Source organism: Sphaerodactylus townsendi, linkage group LG13 (assembly GCF_021028975.2).
Source record: "Sphaerodactylus townsendi isolate TG3544 linkage group LG13, MPM_Stown_v2.3, whole genome shotgun sequence".
Lineage (NCBI taxonomy): Eukaryota > Metazoa > Chordata > Lepidosauria > Squamata > Sphaerodactylidae > Sphaerodactylus > Sphaerodactylus townsendi.
In genome coordinates this window covers 49,799,213-49,804,549 of record NC_059437.1, presented here as the reverse complement: position 1 = coordinate 49,804,549, position 5,337 = coordinate 49,799,213, and positions in this window count along the sequence as shown.

Genomic DNA, 5,337 nt, shown 5'->3' with positions numbered 1-5,337 from the left:
GGAAGAGGAAATAGAATCTGAGATAGTTCTTGGCTTAAGAAGGAAATATTAAATTTACAGGAGGGTCCGGGGCAAACCATGTGCAGTCAAATAGCTTGTATCAGTTTCTTTTTTGGACCTAGCAGTCGGTGACCTTTAGATGAAAAGCAGTAACTTCTACTGAAAGCATCTGGAAGTATCATATTCCTGAATCACGGGGCTGCTGGAAGGAGTGCGGAATGCTATAAAGCTGCCTTAAGCACACTGCTGAAACATGCTATAAAGACACCGACAGATGGTATGATAGAAGCATCATTTCACAACCATTTCTTGTGCAGCCGTTGCAATATTTGGCGCTACAAAATCTGCAGTCCTTGTGGTAGTGAGGAGGAGCCATCACACGCCCTGGGCAGCATTATCACTGTCCGAACGCTCTGAGAACACTCTGTCAGGGATGGCAACTAGTTGACTGAGATGCATTCCTAACTCCATGTAATGGCTACATAATGTATGGACAGTGTTTGCATCTGGGTGATAGAGATGCATTCTTGTCAATGTAACTGCTTCTAGATATATGTACTTAGCCTGCTATATGTTACCACCGCTGTAATGAAACATTCTTTCCTTGATCTTTCTTTTATGGTTTCACACGCTTGGTAGATAACTAGGCTCATCTCTGACACTTTTTACTCCCATGGGAAACAGGATGTTTCCATTGCTGGGGTTAGGAGTCCAGGTGGCTTTATCTCTATCTGTTGCTGAACTTGGGGCGCTTCGGCTCCGAAGTTACTCTTTCTCACATTCTTTGGGAAAGCAGGAAGGGGGATTGTTTCTGAATAAAGGGGATCAGCAGAAGCCAGGTTCGGCAGAACTGGCTTCTTGCAAGCTGGGTGCTTCGTTACCTTTCCAATAAATGCTTCTGATCAACAATACAGAGTCTGTGTGTTGACTCAAGTTGACCTAGCACACTGACATCCTAGGGCCTATTTATTGGGTGTGGGTCAAAGCTTTAAAAATGCACTCATTTTCTCTACTCTTACCAAGGCCACCAATATTGGGGTGCTGTGTGGTTTCCGGGCTGTATGGCCGTGTTCTAGCAGCATTCTCTCCTGACGTTTCACCTGCATCTGTGGCTGGCGTCTTCAGAGATTCTCTGAAGACGCCAGCCACAGATGCGGGCGAAATGTCAGGAGAGTATGCTGCTAGAACATGGCCATACAGCCCGGAAACCACACAGCACCCCAGTGATTCCAGCCATGAAAGCCTTCGACAATACTGCCAGCAATATTTTCAATTTCCTCACAAGCTGCCACCCCCTCTCCAAATACGCCACACGAACCAGCATTTTGAACATTCATAATGAACCAGGGGCTGCTAGCCATTAGAGTAGCCAGCAGGCCAATTTAGGTCAGAGCACAGATGAGTGGGACAGATACAAACAGCTCCGCAGTTCCAATAAAGGGACCTCTACTCTTGAGCAGGTTTGAATGCAAGATTTGACCAAGACAGAATGAGAGGCAATATGGGAGAGCTTATTGCCATTTGCTAAGAGGGGGCATAAGTGGCTCTCCTAAAAAGATTTCTGACAGGGGAGGGGTTTTAAGAAATGAAGGGAAAAGCACCCTCAGGTTCATCAACAGCAACCTCTAGAGCTGTTGCCAAACCCAAGAGTCTCCATCCCTTTTAATGGCTATGCATTATTTAGGCACACAAGCAAGGGATTATCCACCTTATGGAGTCAACAAGCACTTCTCGAAGGTTGAGAGAGAAACTAGGTGGACAACAACACAAAAATGGCTGCCAGGAAAGGGGGCAGAACCTATCACAAAAGGACTGTCACGAAGGGTCAGCTTTTTGCTGTGGCGAAGAGCTACTGTTTGCTTGCTATTGGCGAAGAACAGAATGGGGAGAAGATGCCAAACTGGATGTATCACCTGCCCACCTGTGGTGGGTAAACTCTAACCCCTGCCTTCAATTGCTCACAATTCATCAAGTGAGCAGTGTGGGGGGGGGGGAATGCAGGATTCACAACCCCTCCCCTGCATAACATTCTAGATATTTCCCCCATCTCTATGGTCTTCACCATAGAGATTGGGAAAATTCCTAGAGCATTGCCAGTAGGGGGAAGGGCTGTGATGTTACTTTTGGATGATCACCCTGCAGTGAAGTCACAGCATCCATGATGCTTACCCTCCCAGGTTTTGCCCCACAAAGCTCCTGGGATTTGACGATTTGGCTCAGAGTTTGGCCAAGCTGTAGAAATATGGTTGTACCACCCCTGTCCAGGAAGGGCTCAGAACTCTGCTAGGCAACCAGTTGTCTTGATGATTCCGGTTTTTCTGTTCCATTTGAAAGCCTTTGCTGTCTGCCATTGAAGGTTAAGTTGAAACTGAAATGGAAAGCCCTAGGACCAAATCCCTAGGACCAAATAAGTGGGGTACCAGAAACACACATTGTGGAGGTGGGGGTATTGTTATGCACAGTGAACACCACCTTTCATACATACAATTTTTTCATTTATCAATATGCGCCCCCTGGCACTTTGCACAAAGATGACTCTCAGGAAACAGACTTGGGGGGGATGCATTTAATTTGACATCTCAAACAAAACGTTTTGGTCCTTGTTATTTTTTTTAAACATTTCCATGCAGCTTTTCCACCTAATTCAGAGTCCCCAACGTGGCAAATATGAAAACATTCCAAATTTCAAAAGCATTTCCAGGGATTATACAAAACCCTTGATTGTGTCTTTCGGTATTTTCCTATATCGATTTTACTCCTTAAACGCCGTTGAAAGCATTAATGCAGCAAGATCTTTTGAAAGAAGCTGCGTGCCAGTACCATTTAAGAGAACCACCTTCTTTCAACAATTCTCCATTAGCCTTTCTTCACTTTGACACTTTTTCATGCCTATAATCCAGTTGCTTCTTACAAAGGAGAACTTCAGACTTTTCTTGGTACCTACTCCAAATTACCTGGGAAATAGAGGGTGAAAGGGTCATGCTCCTATAATCCAGTTGAATAAAAGTAACTAAGCTTTTACAATCCTCAGTCTATTACCTTTGGCCAGGTAGGTAGATTGGAGGGTTTAATGTAAAGGGTAGCAAGGCCCGATAACCCGAAGTCCTGTAGCTGCTGTGTAATATTTTCTAGTACCGTTGACGATGGGAATTATTTTCCCACACAGAAGCAAAACTCAGAAGCTTTGAACCGGTCCATTTGTCACTGACAATCAAACAGGAAACTCATTTGCTATTCCCACTTTGACTGATAACGTTTTGGTTTGTTCCAGCCTCCTCTCATTTATCCTATGCGCAGCACTTTCGGCTGCTGTGACATCCTTCGCAAAACAGCACACGGTGCATTTACTTTTCACTCACACGTACTGTTTCCATTTTCCCCCCACCTAAGCATTTGGCAAAGATGAGTTATGGATCCACAAAACGCCTGAACACCCGGATTACCAGCTGCTTTGATAAATTCCCAGGAATTTATCGGGCCACTTTTCCTCTCACTAGCCAAGTCAGTTTTCGGGTGCTTTCAGATCAGTCACCAAAACAGAGTGTGAAACTGGCGTTGTATAAATGAGGTGTCAATTGGGATACGTGGCTCAGCTTGTTCACGAGTGCAGAGTATGATCCACTAACCCAGTGATGGCGAACCTTTTCGAGACCAAGTGCCCAAATTGCAACCCAAACCCCACTTCTTTATCACTAACACGGCAATTTAACCTGAATACTGAGGTTTTAGTTTAGAAAAAATGGTTGGCTCTGAGGCGTGTGTTACTCAGGAGTAAGCTTGGTGGTAGTCGTTGGCTTTGCTTTGAAGCAACCATACAACTCTTCGAATGGGTGAATCATGACCCTAGGAAGGTTTACTCAGAAGCAAGCCCCATTGCCAGCAACTGAGCTTACTCCCAGGTAAAGGATCGCGCTTTAGTTCTTTGCATGAAAATCAGTGGGGTTTAACAGCACTTAACAGGGTTACCTACACTGCTTCCCCAAAACTAGGTCTTAGGTTTAATGCTAATAATCGAGCCCAGTGGCCCAGGCCAGCCTAGATGTGTGGGAGGGGGCAATGACAAACTCTGTTTGCGCATGCCCACAGAGGGCTCTGAGTGCCACCTCTGGCACCCGTGCCATAGGTTCGCCATCACTGCACTAGCCTGTATCTGGAGAGAGGCCGTGGTTTCACTTAGAGGGGGATAGGCATCTGGGGACCCATAGCAAAGGGCATTTCAGACCACCATTGGATTCAAGAATTGACATAACTAACATGCCTAAATTTCTATAACATTCTCCTTTTTATTAAAAGCAACTGTAGACTCCAGGGTCTATTTCCATGACCCCTGCTGGATCAGATCATGTGTCCTTCCAGTCCAGCACTCTATTTTGCACAGTGCCCCGGAAGACCTATAACCTTGATGGCAAACCTTTGGCACTCCAGATGTTATGGACTACAATTCCCATCAGCCCCTGCCAGCATGGCCAATTGGCAGGGGCAGATGGGAATTGTAGTCCATAACATCTGGAGTGCCAAAGGTTCGCCACCACTGACCTATAAGCAAGGGAAGGCTGGAAGCAAAAAACAAAATGTAATACATCTAGCCTGTCCCTCTCCCTCGCGGAGTGGAGAGGGAAGATGAGCCAGAAACCCCCTCACCCTGGGGGAAAGGGATAGGGAGGGGGCCGTTACATGGTCATGGCCCACCCAAACTGGGCAGGAGGGAGGGGGCTTGTCATCTGCTCGTGGCCCACCCACATGGAGGGGAGGAGTGGGCGAGGGGAGAGAAGGGGAAAAAGTAGGAAGAGGGGCCATCGTCTGGTCAAGGCCCACCCATCCTGGGGGGAAAGGGGAGGGGCTTGTCATCTGGTTATGGCTGGGGATAGGGAGGGGAAGTTATGGCCATGGGGGTGGGGGTAGGGAGGGGAGGTTCTGAGGCATTCTTCTTGCCTGTCAGGCCAGTTCCATCATCCACCTTGACTTGGCTGAGCAACCCCCCCCCCCCCCCCCCCCCCGTATCCACTGTGCTGTTTGTCCCAGATATGTGGGGGCAGGCTCCCAGTCCATTGGAAAACGTCTCAGTGACTGTAACAGCCAACAGCCAGCCTACAAGAAAGCAACAGAAAAAGGGGTTGGGGTTCATGGCCATCATACTGAATGCTTCTATATGAGACTGGTATTTCACCAGTAGCAAGAGATGGCAATGCAAAGTCCCTGTATTAACTTCTGAAGCAGCATTAACAAAAACAATCCAACCTTATGTGAAATATAGGTCAATGCCCATAGTTTAAGAGTAAACATTCATTTAGAAGAGTTTTTTTGCATGTAAGGAAATTAGACACCATCAGACACTTA